Source organism: Desmodus rotundus, chromosome 11 (genome assembly GCF_022682495.2).
Source record: "Desmodus rotundus isolate HL8 chromosome 11, HLdesRot8A.1, whole genome shotgun sequence".
Lineage (NCBI taxonomy): Eukaryota > Metazoa > Chordata > Mammalia > Chiroptera > Phyllostomidae > Desmodus > Desmodus rotundus.
In genome coordinates this window covers 75,613,406-75,635,559 of record NC_071397.1, presented here as the reverse complement: position 1 = coordinate 75,635,559, position 22,154 = coordinate 75,613,406, and the positions used below count along the sequence as shown (strand labels likewise).

The window sequence follows — 22,154 nt, the reverse complement described above, 5'->3', positions numbered from 1 at the left end:
TCATATGAGTGAAATCACATGGTATTTGTCTTTCTCTGACTGGCTTATTTCACTTAGCATAATGTTCTCCAGGTCCAACCATACTGTTGCAAAGGGTAAAATTTTGTTCTGTTTTTATGGCCAAGTAGAATTCCATTGTGTAAATGTCCCATAGTTGTTTTATTCACTCATCTACTGATGGGCACTTGGGCTGCTTCCATATCTTGGTGATTGTAAATACAACTGCAATGAACATAGGGGTGCTTATGTTCTTTCGAATGAGTGTTATGGGTTCCTTTGGAAACATTCCCAAAAGTGGGATTGCTGGGTCAAAAGGCAGATCGATATTAATTTTTTGAGGTATTTCCACACTGCTTTCCACAGTGCTGCACCAGTCTGCATTCCCACCAACAGTGCAAAAGGGTTCCCCTTTCTCCACATCCTCGCCAGCACTTATTTTTTTGATTTATTGATAACAGCCATTCTGACAGGTGTGAGATGGTATCTCATTGTGTTTTTAATTTGCATTTCTCTGATGTTTAGTGATGTTGAGCACCTTTTCATATGTCTATAGGCCATCTATATGTCCTCTTTGGAGCAGTATCTATTCAGGTCCTTTGCCCATGTTTTAATTGGGTTGTTATGATACTTAAATATAAGGAGGCAGATAAGCAATGAAATGAACAAAGTAATCTTCAAGAATGACAATTTATTCAGTTAACAGTGAGTGACTTGGCAGTATGCTGAATTTGCAGCAACCACGATCGTTAAATAACCATGACCTTCTTAAAGAAGACAAGGCTTCCTCATGAAGTCAGGCATAGCAATTACAAAGCTATCATGACCTGCTCTGCATAAACATGCTCACAACAGGTTATACTCTCACTCCTGGATTGACATGCTTTTGGTCAAGTATGAATTTTTAGATAATGTAACTAAGAGAACATTTGTTTCTCAGTATAAATAACATTATTTTGAAGAATTTTTTAAAGTAGACATTTAATAAACTACTTGTAACACATGCTCCAAAGCTTAAGTGAGTGCTTCAAATCATGGAAGACAAGTAAGAATGGAAATTTTAATTTCTACTATTAAGAGTGTTTTCTTACTTAGAACAATAAGCAATTCATTGATGAGTTCTCATTAAAATTTGACAGTGAAATTAATAACTGATAGATGCTATTCATCTGACAAGTGACCTTCAGCACTGCTTTTTTCATTGCTGGGCTTTTCTGAACAGAATGCTTTGTGAAACAAAGCTGAAATTATCCAAGGAAGCACCATGTTTTGTAAAAACCAGTCTCACCACTCAGGAAAATTCAGCAGCTCCTTTTTATTAAGGTAACCCATCGATGAGTATTAATCTCATCCTATTTATTAAGAGTAACAAAATATCATGCCAAACTTTCTGCAGAAAATGACTTTTTAAAAGATTTTATTTATTTATTTTTAGAAAAAGAGAAAGGGAGGGAGAAAGAGAGGGAGAGAAACATAGATCAGCTGCCTCTCACAACCCATGTGCCATGACCAGGAATCAAACTGGTGATACATCAGCTTGTGGGATGACACCCAACCCACTGAGCCACACTAGTCAGGGTGAGAAAAATGACTTTTGTTGCAAACTGACCAGAACTGATTAGGTCATTAACCATTGTTAGGTGTTTTTTTTTTTTTTTTTTGGATAGACACTGAGAGACTTCAATTCTTGGAAGTACATGGTCTCATGTAATGAAAGAAAATCTTAGATCAAATTTTGCCAGATGTAAAACATTAATTTGCAAGCTGGCATAAAAACAGATATGTGGCCTATTTGTCAGCTGGAAATAGTCCCAGCTACTTGTCTTTTCAGATGCTCCAACAGCACCTTGTATGAAGGTTCCTTAGAGACTTCTGCAGCAATGTTCCAGCAGCAGAACCCAGTTTCCCTTCTACTTAGATGACAAATCTGCTTTGAATCAGCAGCTGCACCAGGACTGTGAAGCACAGGGTTTATATTGGACTCAAATATTCTTATACCCCTTGCAAGAACAGGAGTGCCTATGTCATATATGGAACTAATTAACACACTTTGAACACCACTCACTTCACCAATGAAGCAGCCTTACTAATACCCATTATTGTAATCAAGAACACTTTTGTGTCAATAGGAAATAAATGTAGAGGATACTTGTAGCAGCTGTTTGAAGAGTATATATAGACTTCTAAATAATTTCTTGCATGTTAATAAGTAATCCTGGGTTTATATTTCTGATTAGTGTACTGTACATGTTGGCATTTTCTTCATCTCTTTCTCAGGGCTATATGTTAAAACAATTGAAGAACCTACTTATGAACGTCACTATCTGTGCTGAAGTATTTTAAGTAAGTTACAAGCACATTCTAATAATATTAAGCATTTCTTTTCATATGTGTCCCAGATGCCCTATTTTTCTCACTTTTAGTGGACCTGATTTATGCATAGAAATGCTTTTGTTTTGTTTTGTTTTTATTCTTATAGTTTTAACTAATTCTAAATTTGTCATGATTTCCCAGGTTGACATTGTGGCCCTGTCTTCCCTCTAACTATTTAGTGATTTGTAACGGTAGTTCTCAAACCTAAGTAAACTTTGAAATCTACCAGGGAACTCATCTATATCTATATCTATATCTATATCTATATCTATATCTATATCTATATCTATATATATCTATTCCTGGGTTGTACTCTGGTGAATCTGATTTAGAATTTCTGAACTATAGCCCAAATGTCTTTATTTTAAATTGTCCTCAATGAATTCTGGTGCAGCCTGTTGGCAAACAGTTGTTTAAGAGGAACTGGTAAGACCATCCCTGCTTCACGATGACCATTTAACTTTAGAAACAATATATCATGAACCAATCTTGGTGTTTTTTCCTCAATATTTTCACATATGACTACGCCATCATCCGCTGGGTCTCTGCTTTTCTTTCACCAGTTCCTGCAGGGTCATTTCAGTGTCTGAGACCGCCATCGTATTCAGGCTCTCCTCACTTCATACCTAAGTCAGTGATGCATGTGGCAACACTCCCTCAATTCCCCTGGTGTCTTTTGTTACACCGCCAGCTGCTCTTGGAACTTTCCGAGAACAATAACATTATAATGTCTTAAGTTTGAATCCACTTTCCTTAAATTCTCTCCAACCGACTTTTTATTTTGTAATCAGATCATCTTGGAAAGACACTTGCCTTCAGATAATCCTTTAACATGTGGTAATTTGTTTAAATTTGCAGTGATGTTTGTACTTTCTGAAATGCCCTTTCCATCAATGTTAATAACTCTCCATCCAGATTGACCCTGTTTGGCCACAATCACACATCAACTACTACATATGTAAGAGATTGTACTTTAAATTGTTTGTTGCCGACTTCATTAGCGTGAGAGGACAGCCGAGGTGGCACAAGGATGCTGAGAGTACCAAAGCTCTGAGGCACCTTGAACAAGCAAAACGTAGGCTCTCATTTAAGCTTCAATTTTTCCTTTTAGGAAAAAAGAAAGAAAGAAAGAAAGAAGGAAGGAAGGAAAGAAAGACAGGCAGGCTCTTCAATGCTTTCTTTATGTGGCTTTAAATTAATTGAAGTAAGTAAATTTAAATTAATTGAAGTAAGTAAATTCAAAAATTGAGTTCCTCGGTTACATTAGTTATATTTCAAATGTTCACTGGCCTCACGTGGCTGTTAGCTGCAGTGCTGGGCACCTCAAATTATAATATGTCCATCGTGGCACGAAGTACTATTTTACCGGGCAGTGTTGCTCCGGGGTTCCCAGGAGTCCCAGAGCTGGGGGAGGCTCGCACCGTCTGCGGTAACAGCGCAGCCTACCTTCCTCTCTCAGCCATCACGACTCTCCTAAGCAGTTACCGCAGCTTTGCAGTTGCAGATCTTCCTCAGGATGCTTCTGTTGTACTGCTTTACCTTGATCACACGTGTTTCTGTGTTTGACTCAACCTTTTCAGTCTGCCAATAGTGTGAGAAGTTGCGCTGCAGCACACCCACAGTTTATTTAAATCGAATTACTTATTTTGAGATGATTACAGAGTTTCACACAACTAAGCACTAATGCAAAGAGACCCCGTGTAGCCTTCATCCAGTTCACATCCACCTTCACATCTTGTGAAACGATGGCACACTATCTCAGCCAGATGACTGGCATCCGCACGGTCCAGGCACCCAACGTGGCTGCCCTCACATCGTTCACCCTGCCCTTTTACAGTGATACCCACTTGCTTCCCACTGTCCCATCACATCTTTTATCAGATTCATCCGTCATTCTGTTCAGCATTTTTATAATTTTGTTATTTCAAAAAGGTTATATACAGCAAGTCATACAATACGTAACCTTTTGGGAGTGGCTTTTTTCACCTGGCGTAATTCTCTAGGGATTCATCCAAGTTTTGAATATATTCAGAGTTCATTCCTTTTTACTGCTGAGTGGTACTTCCTAGTATGGTTTTATCAATATTTGTTTAATTACTCACATGTTGAAGAACACTTGGACTGTCTCCAGTTTTTGCCTATTACAAATAAATCTGTTATAAACATTTGTATAAAAGTTTTTATATGAATTTTGTTTTATTTCTCCTGGATAAATACCAATCAGTGAAAGGCTGATAGTGCTTATTTGGTAATTTTTTAAGAAACTAACAAGCAGTGTTTCTGAGCGGCCCTGCTATTTTACATTCCCACCAACAATGTCCAAGTGATCTAGTTTCTCTATACCCTCACCAGCATCTGGTGTCGATGCTATTTTTTATTTTAGCCATTTTGTTAGGTGTGTAGTGATATATTACTGTGGTTTTAATTTACACATCAATATTGGCCAATGTGTTCATTTGCTATTTGTATATATTCTCTTCAGTGAAATGATTGTTCAGTCTTTTGCCCATTTTCTAATTGGATATATATATATATATATATATATATATATATATATATATATTGAGAATTCTTTATAAATTTTAAATTTCTCGGGCAGATATATGGTTTACAAACATTGTTCCCTATCTCTACTTGTCTTTTCACCTTTTCATATTTGCTTTTATAGAACAAAAGTTAATTTTGATGAAGTCCAATTTATCAAGTTTTCCTTTATGAATTATACTTTTGATGTCAACTCTAAGAACTCTTTGCCTGACCCTAGGTCCTAAAAATTTCCACTGTTTTTTTTGTTTCTTATATTTCACTTTTACATTTATACTCAATTTTGAGTCAACATCTATATGCATATGGTGTGAGGTTTAGTAGGTTATTTACTTAAATATTTCATTTATTTTGCCTCTGTATATCCGATTGCTGCAGCACCATTTGTTTAAAAGTCCCTCTTTCCTCCACTGAACTGCTTCTGCAGCTCTGACAAAAGTCAAGTGACTTATTTCTGTGGGACTGTTGCTAGGCACCGCTTCATTTTGTTCCGCAGGTGTGTGCTGCCGGTGCCTGCGTGCGGACCACAGTGACGGCGATTGCGCTCGTGTAGTGGACCTTGAACTCCAGTAGCCTAGTTCCCTCCACTTCATTCTTCTTTTTCAGAATTTAGCTTTCTAGTTCCTTTGCCTTTCCTCACACATTTTAGAAAAATCTTGTCTATTGTTACAAAAAATCTTTTTGAAAGTTTCGTATGAGTAGCATTGGTCCGTATACCAGTTTGGGGAGAATTAACATCTTTATTATGTGGAGCGTTCCAATCCATGACCAGAGTATGTCTCTCTAGTTTTTAAAAGAGCTTTCATTTCTCACATCAGTGTTTTTTACTTTTTAACATATAAGTCCTATACATGTTTTGTCAGATTTGCAAGTACATATTTCATTTTTAAGGGAATGTAAATTGTATTTTCATTTTCAATGTCCATAAATTCATTGCTAGTTATAAAAACAATTGACTATTGTATATTATCTTATATTCTATGACTTTAATGAATTCACATGGAGTTTCTAGGAATTTTTTTTTGTCAATTTCTTAGGATTTTCTATGTAGATAATCATGTCATTTACAAATAGGGACAGTTTTATAGCTTCCTTTCCAGTATGCACACCTTCCATTTCCTGTCTTGTCTTATTGCAGTGGCTGGAACATCCAGGCCTCTATGAAGAGGAGTGGTTAGAACGGACAGTCTTGTCTTGTTCCTGACCTTGGGGAGAAAGCCTTTGATCACTAACCATTAAGAATAATGTTATCTGTGGGGTTGTTTTTGATAAATTCTCTGTATGAATTTGAGGAAGTTACCCTATTCCCTAGGTTTTCAGAAAGTTTTTATTATTACTACTACTACTACTACTACTATTATTATGAAAGGGTGTTTAATTATCTCAAGTGCTTTTTCTGTATCAATTTTTCTGATTATACACTTTTTTCTTCTTTAGACCTTTTGGTGTCTCTGAGCCACACTGGAAAAACAAGAGTTGTCTTGGGCCACACATTAAACATCGCTACACATAGTCCCCAAAATTCTCATAATGTTTTAAGTAAATTTATGATTCTGTGTGGGCCACATTCATAGCCATCCTGGGCTGCATATGGCCTGTGGGCTGCAGGTTTGACACCACTGAGAGGATTACATTGGTTGTTTTTTGACTATATTTTTAAATATTTTATTTATTTTTAGAGAGAGGGGAATGAAGGAGAAAGAAGGGAGAGAAATATTGATGTGAGAGAGAAACACTGATGGGTTGCCTCTCACATGTACCCCACTGGGGACCAGGCCTGCAACCCAGGCATGTGCCGTGACTCAGAATTGAACTGGAAAACTTCCATTTCACAGGATGATGCCCAACCGACTGAGCCACACCAGCCAAAGCTGCTTTTTGGATATTGAACCACCTTGTATCTCTGGGATTAACCACACTCGGGCTTAATATATAATTATTTTTATACACTGCTGGATTCTATTTCTAATATTTGTGAAGGATTTTTTTGCCTATATTGACGAGGGATATTGGTCTGCAGTTTTCATTTCTTGTAATGTTCATCTGGGTTTGGTACAATGATGATACTAGCTACACAAAACAAGTTGGGATGTCTTTCTTCCTCTATTTTCTGGAAGGGATTTTATAGAATTGATGAAAATATTTCCTTAGAATTTTGAAAGAATTTTCCAGTGAAGGGGGGCCTAGAGATTTCTTTTTTGAATATTTTATAATTATGATAAATTTTCTTAATAGTTCCAGTACTGAACCATTTATTCATTTTATATTGAGTGAGTTGTGATATATTGTGTTTTTTTTGCTTGAAAGAATTGATTCATTTCACCTAAATTGTCAAATTAAAATTGTCAAATTACATCCAATTCTGGATTTTTATTCCCCCTTATGGATAGTTTGCATATTTTTCTTTTTCAGAATTGCTAATGGATTGTCAATTTCATTGCTCTTTTAAAAGAATCTTCTGTTTGCTTCATTCATTTTTCCCCTATTTTTCCAAGTTCTTGAGGAAGAAGATTAAGTTATTGATTTGAGATTTTTGTTCTTTTTTTAATTGTAGTACTAAATGATTATTTCCCCCTCAGTAGTTCTGTATCTGTATTTCACAACTTTGATAGTTTATTTTTCATTTTCATTCAGTTCACATATATTTTATAAACTTTCTCTTTATGTTTTCAATCACAGATTACTTGGAGGTATGGTGCTTAAGTATTCAAGGGTTTGCAAGATCCTATGTTACCTTCCTGTTACTGATATTTAGTTTAGTTCATTGTGGTCAGAGAATACTATGGTTCAACTTTTAAAATCTGTTAAGAGTTGCTCTACAGCACAGGATATCTTGGCATATGTTCTGGTGGGCACTTGAAAACAATGTATATTTGTTGTTCGTAGGTATAATGTCCTATAAAAGTAGACTATATTCCATTGTTTAATGGTGTTACTGTTCTCCTATACACTTACTGTCTAGTATGTCTGTCAATTGTTGCAAGATGGATATTGACATCTTCAACTTGGCATTGCCAGGTCCTTCAGTTTCAAGTCTGGGATAAATGAGGTTAGGACAGTATATATCTTACTCCATCTTCCCAGAAATAGTGGTCTTCGAGCCTTTTAGTAAGACTTTACTATGAGCTTGAGACTGGCCATAAATATTTGTTGAATGATTTCATCAATACATACAGTACAAGTACCCTGTTCATGGATAGCAGTGATTGTTGATTTGTCTGTTTCTTCTTTTAGTTTTACCAGATTTTGTTTTATATATTTTCCACCTCTGTTGTTTGGTATATATACATTTAAGATTGCTACATCTTCTTGGTAGATTTACCTTTTTATCATTCTGTAATGTCCATCTCTATTTCTAGTAATTTTCTTTACTCAAGTCTGTAAGATGTTAATATACTTACTTCTGCTTTCCTTTGATAAATATTTGCATGATATATATTTTTCCACCCAATTACTTCCAACCTGCCTATGTTGTTATATTTGATGCAAGTCTCTTGTAGATAGCATATATTTGAGTCTTTTTTTAAAATTCACTCTGTGAATCATTATCTTTTTATTGATGTATTTAAACCATTTACATTTAATGTGACTATTGATATGTCAAGGCTTATGTCTGCCATTATATCTTCACTTTGCTGTTTGTTTTCTGGTTTTTGTGTCTCCTGGAGGGGATGGGGTACACTTCCTCACTATTGCCAGGTGGGGTTAGAAGTCCAGGTTCCCCTTCGGTCTCTATTGACACCTAAGAGGGAGGGGATCCTTCTAGCTGCTTGTTTGAGTGTGAGTACTGGCTCTTTGCTATGCCTTCACTAATACCACACTTGGAAGGATAGGAGTGCCTCATTACTGGCCTCCAATTCAGTAGTAACAGTGCTGATTATTTTCACTAGCCATCCTCTGATATCACCCCACTGTGAGGAGGAGAAAAGGCACCTCAGTATGTCTGTGTAAGGGTGGAAGTCCAAACTCCCCACTTAGTTTTCCTGATGGGGGTGGAGGTTTATTAACGGCTTCCACAGATGCTGGTCTCATCTCTCAACCCTGCCCTTTCTGCCACCACCTCAGCAAAGGGTGGGTGAGCACCTTACTGTACACATCAAGGAGGGGATTCTAAGGCCTCTACTCAGCCTTTCCTTGTGTGGGTGGTTGTGGCACCAAATTATTTTCTGTGGCGTTCCGCTTGAGTAGATTGATTATTGTCAAAATTTTCTTTCTTACTAGACTGATCCTTAACTATTCTTTTTGCTTTGCTAGAAAGAACAAAATTTGTTGGAGCTTTTTGGAGCTTTAAAAATTTGTTTTTATCTGTACCCATTGACATTGCCAGGTCCTTCAGTTTCAAGTCTGGGATAAATGAGGTTAGGACAATATATATCTTACTTCATCTTCCCAGAAATAGTGGTCTTCAAGCCTTTGAATAAGACTTTACTATGAGCTTGAGACTGGCCATAAATATTTGTTGAATGATTTCAGCAATACATACAATACAAGTACCCTGTTCATGGATACCAGAAGATCAGGCCCTTTCTCCTTATATCATGCAAGTTTATTTCATAGTAATTATAATTTTGTAATCACGCATTGGTATGATTTTTTATTAATATCTCTTATTCCAATGTATTAAAAATTTCATGAAGGTGAGACCACATATTTCTTCACCATTTAGTTATATCAGTGGCACTCTTAGGTAGCAGCTAAGAACGAGCAGCCAGAGGGGAAATGAAGGCAGAACCCCTGCCATTATAATCTAACAAAGAACTGAATATAGGAGGCTAGAAGCAAAGGAAGACATGTCTCGTCCTTTGACCCAACATTCCTGAGCCTGGTCCAATGAGATTGTCAGGCACGCCGCACAACTCAAACAAAACTGTGGTAGTACAGGAGGAAGGGAGAGTCTTTGAGACCAGGCTTCTGTAAGCTTCTGTAACAATCTTACTAAAATTTCCAGGTGTTTTAAACATCCCAATGCCTAGAAGGCAGGAGGGGAGTCCTTGAAATTCTGTGTACCGTTTCCACTATCTGGGAAAGAATCCCCACACATACCCACATTTGGGTAGTCACATCCCCCCAAGGGAAGCTGGCAGCACCTTTACCCACCATTCAATACGGAACTCCCACACTAGCATCCTGCCAACTGTACAAGTCCTCAGAACAAAGGGCCTGATGCCTCTTTCCACCTTTGCTTTTACCACCCAAGCTCTTCCCTTTCACCCCCACCTTAGCTAGGCCTGTTCTCTTCCACAAGAACTTAGCAATGACAAACTTTGCTTGCATGCCAATAGGCTTGCTGATCTGTAATTCTTTGCTGCATCAGCAAGAAGAACCAAGTTTTTCCTGTAACAGTGCTTCTCATAGTTCTCTTGTTTAGCAGAAAGCAGATATTCAGTTAATTTGTTGAATAGATAAAAATGAATAAGTAAATAAGCAAAGTATCTTTCAAGGCTTCTTTCTAAATGGCTGTAGAGCTGTATCCTTGCCTGGTATAACAGTTACTTCTCAGCTAACTTCCATATGAAAGAATGCAGCTTATCTTTTGCATTAGGAATGCTCATTCTCCCTATCTCTTTAAATTATGTCAGACACATATACACAATAGAAATATTAGTTTGGCATGTGAGGTAAACAGACAAGGCAACTTGCAGCCAGAGGCCACCAGCCAAAGCCGGTAGTCATCCCAGACCCACCTGAGCGGGTCACTTCAAGGACTGAGAAGTTCAATATGTTGGCATACTTATTACCCATATGTGGCATAACAAAGTTCATTGCTACAAGTTGGGAAAAAAATGACCTTGAATGTATATTTATTTCCATTCTCTCAAGTTCCTATTTTCTCTTCCATAATCTTCTCTTTCTTATGACATTTAACAACAAAAATTTTTTTTAATTCAGGGAAACCCCTTTCCCAACCATAAGAGGAAACTTCTTTCATCTTGACAAAATCATATGAGCTTACAGTAATATAACATTATACTAAATTATTCAGTCTTAAACAATATCATGTAAAATAATAATGATGACAATAATGATGATTAATATTTATTAAACCCTAAGCAGATGCCAGGTACTGGGCTATGCACCTAAAATTTGATTTCTTTTTTTATTCTAAAAAATAATTATTTGAGGTAATATAACTACCATCATTTTAAAGATAAAGAAATTGAGGCACTATTCCTATTTTACAAATGAAGTTATTGCCACGCATCTATTAAATGTAGACCCTGGACATGAACCTGAATCTAGAAAAGGCATTCTTATATGTGACTTTCACCTCAACAAATGCCTAAGAATGAATGCAGAAAGGAAGTGTGCGTGTGTGTGCGCGTTCGTGTGCAGTAAGTTTAACAGCTGTGTCTCTTCAGTGGAGATAACGATCAGCCCTGAAATTTCATCCTGCAGCCTCAACTTTAGCAACAAAACTCCTGTCTGTGGTATTTCAAACACACAGATATATATTTCCTCCCCATAAGACAATGTAAGAGTTACAGGCACAGTGTAACCTAATTTAAACCATGAAATATACATACCTTTCCCCTGACCTTTTGGATCTGTGACTGTTAGCTGTTCCTCTAACTGTATCTGTTCTCTCTTTCTTCTGTAGTAACGGAGGGGGGTGGGTGGTTCTGGCTGTGAACACAACTGCTTGGCTACAGATGATATTACACAGCTCTCTTGAAATTTAATGTTACCACTTGATTAAGTTGGAGGTAATAGGTTGTGAAAGTATTTGAAGTGTGAGATTTCTATTACATGCCACTAAGACAAAAGGAACATTGTCCCCTCTTCTCCATCTCTCCTTCTTACTGGCTGAAATTCAGACATGACATGGTAGGAGTTAGAACAGCCATCTTGGAACATAAGACAAGGTCACAATAGCAACAATAGCAACATTAAAAAAAAGAGCTGGATGCTTTGAAGTTTCCATATATACTCTAACAAGCTACCACTGAGTTGTTACTTGAAAGAGAAATAAACATATTTCTTGTTTAAGCAACTGTTGTTATGGTATTTGTTTCAGCAGCTGAATTGGGGTTTTGGGGATGGGTTCACAAGCATTCATTAATTTGTTTCTCAAAATAGAGAAAGAGTTGTGATTCAAACATACCAATTAATATTAAAGAGAAATTGCTTGGTTAAGTGCAGCTGCATTCGAGCCATCGGTTGTGTCTACGTTTTTTCAAGAACAACAGTGTTTTATATAACGAAAAGAACTCTTCAGATTCCCTCCCCAGCAAAATGAAAATAACAGTCTTCAAAAAGGAGTTGTCAAATATCCTTTTCTATAGCACAGAAAACCCTTCTTTTTCTTGCTTGCCACCAGATCTATCAAGAATTAGAAAAACTTTAGTAGGCTTAGCTACAATTCTTTGTACCTGGTATTAGTGGCTACTAGTTTACTTATTTTTGTTCTTTACCATCGGTGTGTACCTTCCAAGTCCAGCTACCTAGAATACAAACTTTACAAAGGAAAGGGATTCTTTGTTTTGTTTGTTCATTTGGTTGGTTGGTTTTTGATTGTTTGTTTGTATCTTTAGATTGTTTACAGTATTGTGCTCTGAATTGTTTAGGAGCTCAGTGGATGATAGTAACTAATTAAAAAGAGTGAGTACTGAAATTTCTATAAATGTTACAACTGTCAGCTCAATTTTGTATGAAATTTTACTTATTGTTTGCAAAACTTTGTGGAAATATGGGCAAAGTGAGCTCTTTCATAGGCGCAATTTAATATTTACAATGCACTTTAGGATTTCATTGCATTTTGGAATTTCTCAGTCTGACTCTTTTGAACATAAAGTTAAAAAACACTTATTCTTAAAAATAAATGATATTGAAATTTTATCTGTTGCAGACTTGTTTTGATGAGAAAATCCTTAAAAAGACATAATTTGATCTGCAAAAATATACTATAAAATCACATAACTATATAATGATGTTAATCAGTGTTTATTTTATAATTTATATTCACTGAATAAAACTATGGACATTTTGGGCAAGTGACTTATAATGAATATTGTACTTTATAGAAAGACTTGAGTACATTTAATATGTTTTGAAAACAACATAGGTCTTTGATCTTCTCTCTTTACTAAATTAATTTAAAAAAAATTCTTCACTACATCAGAAAACAAGGAAAGGGAAAACAGAGGCAAAAAAAAGGAAGGAAATGTACAGCATAAATCAGACACAATATTTCACAAATGTAAGGGAGGTAAGTTTCACTATTGAGCATTTCCACCCAAATATAGATATTGAACACTTTTCTTATGAAATTGTCTATGCATTTCTGGGAAGAAGGATCCCATTTTTACAAATAACTAGGTGTATTACAACTAACTATGTATATTGAAAGGTATGTTGTGCAACTAATGTGAGATTAATAAAGTAAAACTCACAAAGTTAAAAACATCACTCTCACGTAAACATAAAATGAATGCGTGAAAGATTTTATTTAACTCATTAAATGAGAGAGCCAGTGCAACATTAAAACCAGGTCAAACACACACATACACATGCAAACCACATTCATAAATGCTCAAATGAATTTTCTGGTTTCCAAACCTGATATCATTCTCAAATATGTAATATTTAGGGTTATCTTTTCTGCAAGGTATAGGTCAATTGTATGTGCAGTAAAAAAAATCGTTTTTTATTTTAATGGACAATAACCATTTGCATTGCTAAGGCTCAGTATCATTTACATACCTCTCAATTTCTATAAGTCAATGTAATGTATTAAAAGCTGTATAACTCTATAGAATCAGTAATTCCCAAAAGGTCTGCCAAATAATACCCAACTCTTCATTCAAAAGACACCTCTTTTTTCTCTTCACAAGTGTTGGACAGCTTTTTCCTGACAAGCTTTGACATAGTCTTAAGACATGGTAGGTGCTAAAGGGTTAACTCAACAGGCTTTGGATGTTCAAAATCTGCACATTCTACTGAAAAGACTGACCTTTGTGTGGTTCTTTGGAATATTCTGCCTGATAAGAGTGTCTTTTTATACTTTTGAACTTGGGCTGCCCAAATAGATTATGTTAACAATGTGACTGGTAGTGAATTCCAATTCTGGTTTGACTGGGGTACCAGGCCATGCTCTGTTGGTTTGACTTCTAAAGGGTTGATGAATGTTGAGTAGTTAAGGTCAGTGACATGGGCATCACATGTCTATGTCACTGACCTTCAATAAAGACCTTGGACACCAAGGCTCAGGTGAGCTTTCCAGATTGGCAGTAGTTTGTTCATGCCGTTATCCACCATCTCTGGGAGAGTTAAGCTCTGTCCATGTGACTCCGCTGGCAGAGGACAACCAGAAACTTGTCTCCCAGACTCTGCCTTACACACCTTTTTCCTTTGGTGATTTTAATCTGTATCACTTCTCTGTAATCAACTGTAAGTGTGAGTAAAACAGCTTTCTGAGTCCTGTGAGTCCTTCTAGTGAGTCATGAAACCCAAAGGTGGGCGTTGGGGGCCTTGACACATGCGATTAGACATCATGTTTGCTGGATATTCAGGCAGCCAATGGAGGAAGCCTTTGACACACATCAACTGAGCTTGGTTTTCCACATGAATTTAGTACATATTAGAATGTCACTTGTTACAGACTGCAGTCCCAGCTTCCTAAAGCTGAATGTAGAGGGTGCTGAGCAGGCTATTTATGGCACTTTCTGTACTTCTTTTGCATCATTTCTCCACATCCGTCCCAGCTAATCTTCTCCAAGGTAACTCTATTTAAACTCTCCTCTCTCCTTTTCAGTTGGTCTCCTAGAAGATATCCTGGAATTTCTGTGTTCTCTTCACAAGATGACTTCAAAGAATCAATTCTATGACCTTCCTCTTAGGACCTAGCTTTGACTTCTCTCAACAGGAAACAGGTCTTGTAAATCAAAATGTTTGATTTACAAAACTTTGTTTTCTGATGTATCACAAACAGCCCATTTTTGAAATAAAAACTAAAATACTGAATTTTTTCATCTTTGCAGTTAAAAACAAACCCTAATTTTCTTTGCAGCCAGGCAAAAATTCCTTGGTGCCATACACTGAGTCTTGTCTAAAGTCTACTATATGATAATCTTTCATCATTTGATTCTTATGTTCACATAAAAAGATTATGACAATTGTGAAAAAAAATGTGTCCCTTCCAATAAAGTCTATCTTTTCATGATTACTATCTCCCAAGTATTCAAAAAAATCTTTGAGTCTCAGAAATAACAATGACTAAATCTCTCTTCTTTCCTGGGGAGATAATCTTCATGTCTTGCCTTTAATGATGAAAGGAATGCAAAGGAAGAATACAGCTTCTGGTGAGATGCTACTTTCTTAAATTTACTACTCAGCTTTAGAATGTCTTTACTTTTTATACTATAGGAATTACTTTGGTTGGCAAAGCTCAATGTTGCTAGTATGAAATAGCTGCCCCTTTTCTCGTACAAAGATTTCTAGCTTCGTAGGAAGAAACTTCCAGCCTCCCCTGGAACACTCAAGGGCACACATTTTGCCATGTTACACAATTCCAAGCATGTCAGTCTCATCCATGTAAGTTGTGCTTCAGGTGGTTTTATGATGGGTAGACTGGGCTGTAAGCCATGGTCCTGAACATATTTCAATGATTTGACAGATTGATTTGTTATAAAGAACAACTAATGACAGCTGTCTTCGAACATTTTAAAGTTGCTGTTGGAAGAGTTCAATAGTTGTTTTTCTGTGTGATTTCAAAGGCTAAAAATAGTTCTGATATGTATATCCCATAAGAACACATATTATACTTAACAAAATGCAGAGCTTTTCACAATGAGAGTGGCTCAAAAGTAGAGTAGATCACCTTAGAATAACAGGAATTCCATCACTGAAAGTGTTCAAATATAGTTTGGACAACCATTTGGCAGAGATATCGTGTAGAGACTCAGTCAGACATTGTAGTATATTAGGAGGATAAGGTCATATTTAAGCTCCTGTCTGACACTGAGATTCAGTGATTCCAGATACCAGTAAAATTAGTGACACTTTGCTTAGAGATGTAAATGGAACTGAAACTCACCCTACAGCTGTCATCAGACTATAGAAAGTTGTTGTTGTTCTCAAGTTAGATGTTTTATGCCTCAGTTTGGATAGTTGCCTTGGGAAAAATGCTGGGGCAAGGGAGTCTGTATTCTGCCAGATTTCTTTTAACTAAGTTGTTGGGGGTAGAAGATTAGCCCAAACTGAGGGTTAAAATCTGTAAAAATAAATACCAACCATGGGGTGTAAAGAATGCAAGCTAAATCATGGTGTAGGACTGGGCTAGAAGTAATTTATACCTGACACGCACTCTTCAACTGATGGATAGTCACCTGGAACTTTATGTTGAAGAGGATTATTAGGCCTCATTTGGATTCAGCTGCATGTGTGCCGTGGATGGTTAGTGATGGGAGGGGAAAATGTTAGAATATTCTCTAGATGTTTGCTGTCCCTGTCATGGAGAATGCCTGACAGGCTAGTTAGGTAGAACTGCTGGAATTCATTTCCTAGGGGATTCTACCTGCTTGTGGCTTTGGACTTGAGCTTGTGCAAGTCTAACAATTCAATGCATCCAGGGTCAATTAGGCTCAAGCGCTGCCTCATTCAACTCAGAAGAACATAGCGTACAAATCAAAATGCCAATATAATAATTTGCAATTAGAACTATTACTGTCAAGTTGATTAAAATTCCTGTGTTTTAGCCAGGGCACCCAGGCCGTTGGTGACACTGAGATAGATGAGTTAATAATACCAGTTAAAACTTTACGTATTAAGTTATAAGTTTCTTTTTTTTTTTCAGTATGTTCACATTTTACTCTAACTCCCTCCGACTAGATCCTACTTCCTGGCACTGACTGTGGTCGGTCCTTCACTTATAATTAATGCTTCACGGAAGAGCTTCTCAAACTATCTGTGGTGAAGGCCCAATTTATTTTCTTTTCCCAGTCGATCATGGACTAGTACTTTAATAAAAGGCAATGAAAATAAATTGTTGTAAAAATAATATTTAAAATTTAAAATATACAAAACACAAGCATATTTTTATTATTTAATTTGGTGGGCATAAAATAACTTCAAAATTCTTATAAATGTTTCTAAACCTTTCAAATTCTAAACTATGTTTCATAAGCAGGATAGTTAATGAAGTGTTCAATACACTTTAATTTAGGGAAAATGTATAATATAGTGTTGCTTTATTTTTTATGCATTGTATGAATGCATTGTAGTGCATTGGAACCCTTGTGTAATCAATTCAACCAGTATATCCATAGTCATTAAATAAATCTAGAGACCAGGTTTACTATTTTAAATGTCTATAGAGGTCTACAATAGCTTTATTTAACATTTAGGATATAAAACAATAGCAAATATATTAGAACATAAAATTACTTGAAACCAAGTCCTTCCTAAAACAATAAACCAAACTTCCAATGCAACATTGTTCGCATAAGAAATTATATTATTATTAATGATGGCATTTTGAAGGTTAAAATTAGAGTGAAATGTGGGGAACATTTGATCAATAATAGTATCAGGAGATGAAGAACCACTGATTTGTTCCACCATCGTAAGGAAATGTTCTGTAGATGTGTAGGAAGGATATTCATTTCATACTCCCACATCCCACTTCCCTTTGTTCCGATCATTGCTAACACGGAAACCCACAATGATGACTTCTATCTCACCAACTTACAAACCCACTTCGTGTAGTTTTATTTAATCTATTAAATTTATTCTACCATTAAATGAACATTAAGCTTTTAGCTGGTGTATAAAACTATGAATCTTTCTTCCTCGACCAGTATGACTTACTTAAATGACATGCACTTCAAGCAGCATTTGAAAAGCTGGCCACTTTCTATTTTCTGGACTCACTACTATATTAAGCTGCTTAATTGGCTCTCAGGCTCCAGCCTTTCCAACTTGTTGTGGTTTTCATTGCTTCCCCTTATTCAGACTTCTTAAGACTCACCAACATTCACTGCAGTCTCTAGCTCATTCCTGTCTTTAAGCTTGACTTTCTGGATAATATTTAAATCCCCAACTTAGAAGAAAAACCCCATATTTTTAAAGGTAAGAGAGATTATATCTTAGTCCTTCTTAGTGTGGACATTTCTCTTACTACCTAAGGCCAATGTTTTGCTGTCTTTTGTACTGATATTTTAGAGGTAGAGTGAGAAAGTCTCTATGACCTTGAAAGATCATTTCCTACCAAGTTCAGATACACCTCTCTGTGGTACCTCCAATATCTAAGTAGTTAAATCTACCTCTGGGAAAGCTTCAAGCTTGCTGTTTCATGTTATTTTTCCTACTACATTGTAAAAAATAATCATACCTAATTATGAAGAGTAAAGATACATCTCTGCTGGCAGCCCAATCTGATGTGGTTCTATATACACTCTAATACAATATCCAGCAAACTTTACAGATGCAATATCTTAACTCCTCCAAACCTGTCTCAGATCATTTCATTTCACCATTTCACTTCCTCTTCAAGTCCAGCAATATAAAAATGGTAAACCTAGTTGTAAAGTGGCAAACTTACAGAGATTCATAATATAGAATTATCTCTCCTAATGGTCTTTGTATAGGTAGTTCACAGGGTGGCCAGCTACTCTCACATATGCTTGCGCACTTGATATTAAACATACCAAATGAAAATACAACCCATGCTAGAGCTTTGGGTTGCCCGTGCTTTAAACTGCTGGTGTAGACGGACTACTACTATATTCAAAATTACTTACTGTCATTTTATGCAAAGTTGATATATAATTCAACATTCACTAAGAATCTACTAAGTGACAAAAACTGTGTTACTAGCAGTGTGTATGTGAGGACAAGTATAAATACAGTTATGAAATAGCTTTCTCTAAGAACTCGTAATAAATTCTAAAATATACATAGTATCAATGGTTAGAAAATAATGCCCTAATAGCAGGCTGCGGTAATAATCAATCACATTGGGTCTATAATGGAGATCCATGCACAGAAGAGAAAATTAATTCTCACTTAGGTGTTGGGATCAAGGAAAGTTTGAAGGAGACCAGGAATATGAGCTGGGTCTTTAGGACTGGTTGAACATCACTGGCAGGCTGATGAGGAGATAAAGAGATAAGTGGCCTGTTATGGTGGAGGAAGGGGGCGGGGATTGATAGAATGGTTGAATCTTAAGTAAAGGGGGATTAAACTCTAAATGATGGGTTTCTTCTGCCCTACCATACATTTTTAACTTTGTAGAGGAAATGGAAAAACATCTATTGAACCAATTGTTTTGGCTCTTCTGATGTGATCACAGTATTGCTTATATGAATTGTCAAATGAGATGAGCTCATAAAAGGATATTAATGTGTCATTTCTGTTGTGCAAAGTAGCATTAGAGAAGGTGATTTCAAAGGCACGTGGCTCTTTCATTACAGTCTTCAGGGGGAATGTTTGATCACTGGAAACAGGCCGCTTTGTTCCAGCTCTCTCTGATGTTTGGCACTGTCCTGAATACATATGCTATTGACTTGGAAAGAATTAGTCTGTAAAGATTTAATAGATTTGCATATTCAAAATGCATGTCTTGTTAAAATGAAATGAAAACAAGCTTAATATCTATATACACACAAACGCTTAGTTCAGACACACATCTCAGCAAGTTTTTAAAAGGCATTTATACATATTATATGTGCTTGTTCTAAGATTAGGAAAGTTGGTTATTTTTTAAATTAACAATTTTTTATTTTTGCTGAGAAAAAAGTATATTTTAAGAAACACTGTATTGACAATAAAGCACAAGACCTCTTCAAGTTCAGATATGTTCTCGTCTTCTCATCTATCATGAACATACATTTCTAGTGTTGGGCGTGGCTGACTTCTCTTTATTGAAAGGGGATTAACAACTTTCTTGGTTGGAGAAAATTAGAACCACAAAGAACTAATGATAAATGTTAAAGGTTAGCATTTGCATGAAGTTCTATTCCTTTTATGACTGAAAGAAGTGATTTTCTTTTTTCTAAAGGAGTAACACGTTTGGAATGAGACCTGAAGAGTAAGACGATTTTTGTGTGTTGACTAAAACTCACAGAATTTTCTCATAGAATTTTCTGGCTTCTGTTCCCTATGACTTGCTATGTAATCTCACATAAATTCATCTTTTAATTTTCCAGTGGAGCTTTTGAAAAGGTTGGTGTTCCAAGTCAGTCAGTTTGATATACATCTACAATCAGACATTCATTGCATTGAAATTAAGCCCAACAGACTTCAGGTAAAATGAAATAGGTTACATTATGTTCTATTTTATGTGACAAAGAGAAGTCTTACCACATCACTTAACTACTTAAAATCTTTCCCTTTTCTTGTTTCCATTTTCAACATCCTTTACCTCAATGGCACTGAATGCTTCCTCTGCAGGGCATGGTCTTCCCTACCCAGTCATTGCTACAACAATCTCAGAACAGAGACTATTTCAGTTATACATTTGTTGCCTTGGCCAGTGGTTTCCAAACATTAATGTGCTTATGAATCATCTGGGGACCTTGTTAAAAATGTAGGTTCTGATTCAGCAGGTTTGGGGTCTGGCCAATATTCTAACAAGCTCCCATGTGATGCTGTAGATTAGACTCTGGATAACAAGCACCTTGATACACATGACCTCTAATTAAATTGGTATTAGTTCCTAAACCCTGTTAACAGAAAATGTAGATTCTTTGATTTTGACATTGCTTCAGGTTTTTATTGGCCTTTTAGTTTATTGATGATTTCATAAAGATGCTGCATGATCTAGATTCCCTCAACTTCTCTTGTCTTCTTCTTTTTCTTTTTTAACAAGTCCTTTTTCTTACTTTATATTTGAGACATAACAAGCTACTTGAAATTTCCAGAATATATCACATCTCAGTGCCCTTTCAAATATTATTTCCTCTGCCTGTCCTGACATCTTGTGAGGCTTCCTTTAAAACAGCTCAGCTGTCATCTCCTGAAGGAATCCTTCTCTAATCTCTTTCTCATGTAATTTCTTAATTAAATGTCTCCAGTATCATCCCACAATGCCTTGTATTTCTTAAATTATAACTCTCTCATAATCTGTTTCAATATTTGCTTACTTGACTGTTCCCTTCAAGACAGTGTTTCTGTTGGGGGAGGGGGAGAGATTGTGCATTTTATTTATTTTAAAAAATTTTTACTGTTATTCAATTACAGTTGTATGCCTTTTCTCCCCACCCCTCCACCCCACCCTGCATTTTATTTTTGATGCCAACTGTCAATCACAATGCCTGCATATAGTAGGTTTGAAATGAAAAAGGGAAGTTGATATGTTATAGTTATGCAATAATATAATGCAATATTTCCTTTCATAAAGTTTAAAATTTAAACAGCAGTAACAAAAACTAAAGTCATAAAAAGTTAAGTACAGGATGAAATAATACTGAAGATGTAAAATGTTAGTGTGTGATTAATTGCCAAATGAGGATCATAGAAATTAACTATTCTGAGCTCACTGGAGGAAAATGTCACTGTGGCTTTATTATTATTTTTTAATATCTCAGCTTGTTCTACAAAGAGTTGGTGATGGCTGACAAGGCTATGTATTAGAGTTAATGAAAAGGATGAACACATGTAGTTAAGGGAAGAGTATGAGAAAATAGGGGATTTACGGAAATATATACTAAAACTTGAGGAACAGATACACCAGCATGTCTGCCAAAATGATCCTTATTAAATAATGGACATTAAATTTGGTGTGCTGAATTTTCCTTTCACTCTCTACTTAGGATGTGACTTCTGTGGGGTCATCAGCCCCTCCCTCGTCCTCTGGCTTCTGGCCAATTCTGGCCAGTGAGGTGCCTGGCAGAGGATGAAATGGAGGGAAAACTGTGAGATCAGGATATTTATTTTCTTGCATTGCCTAGAATGGACTGTGCCTTTGTGTAAATTGCCCCTTTGTTAAAACCTTCTCAAGTTATTTTATTTTGAGTGTGCCCCAAATTTCTATTGAGATTCTAATATAATCGAAGAGTTAAGCTAGATTGTATGTCAGTCTCAACAACTTTTATGACAACCGTTAATGCTATAAAAATATTTTAGGTGCCTGCTATATATCAGGCAAGATTCTAGGAAGAGTGGGTCCAATAGAGAAAAATTCGGTAAACAAAAACAAACCTCAAATCTTACGTTTATGTTGTTCACATTTTAGTGTGGTAAAGGTGATATAAATCATATCACCTTTGCAGGTAAGGAAAAATTGATATGTCTTAAACTCTACA

The 22,154-nt window shown here is 36.1% G+C and overlaps 1 protein-coding gene across 6 annotated transcripts in view; it reads left to right on the top strand.

Moving 5' to 3' along the window:
- THEMIS (thymocyte selection associated) overlaps positions 1 to 22,154 on the top strand; it is a 150,508-nt gene that overhangs the window by 28,174 nt on the left and 100,180 nt on the right. The window contains exon 2 of one of the 6 annotated variants that reach the window (XM_071219660.1): positions 12,447 to 12,513. The exons of 4 other annotated variants lie outside the window; for them this stretch is intronic. The gene's annotated coding sequence lies outside the window, so the exon portion shown is untranslated. Of the gene's footprint in view, positions 1 to 12,446; positions 12,514 to 20,048; positions 20,156 to 22,154 lie in introns of those variants that run through there. One more of the 6 variants, XM_071219661.1, reaches the window with a different exon arrangement.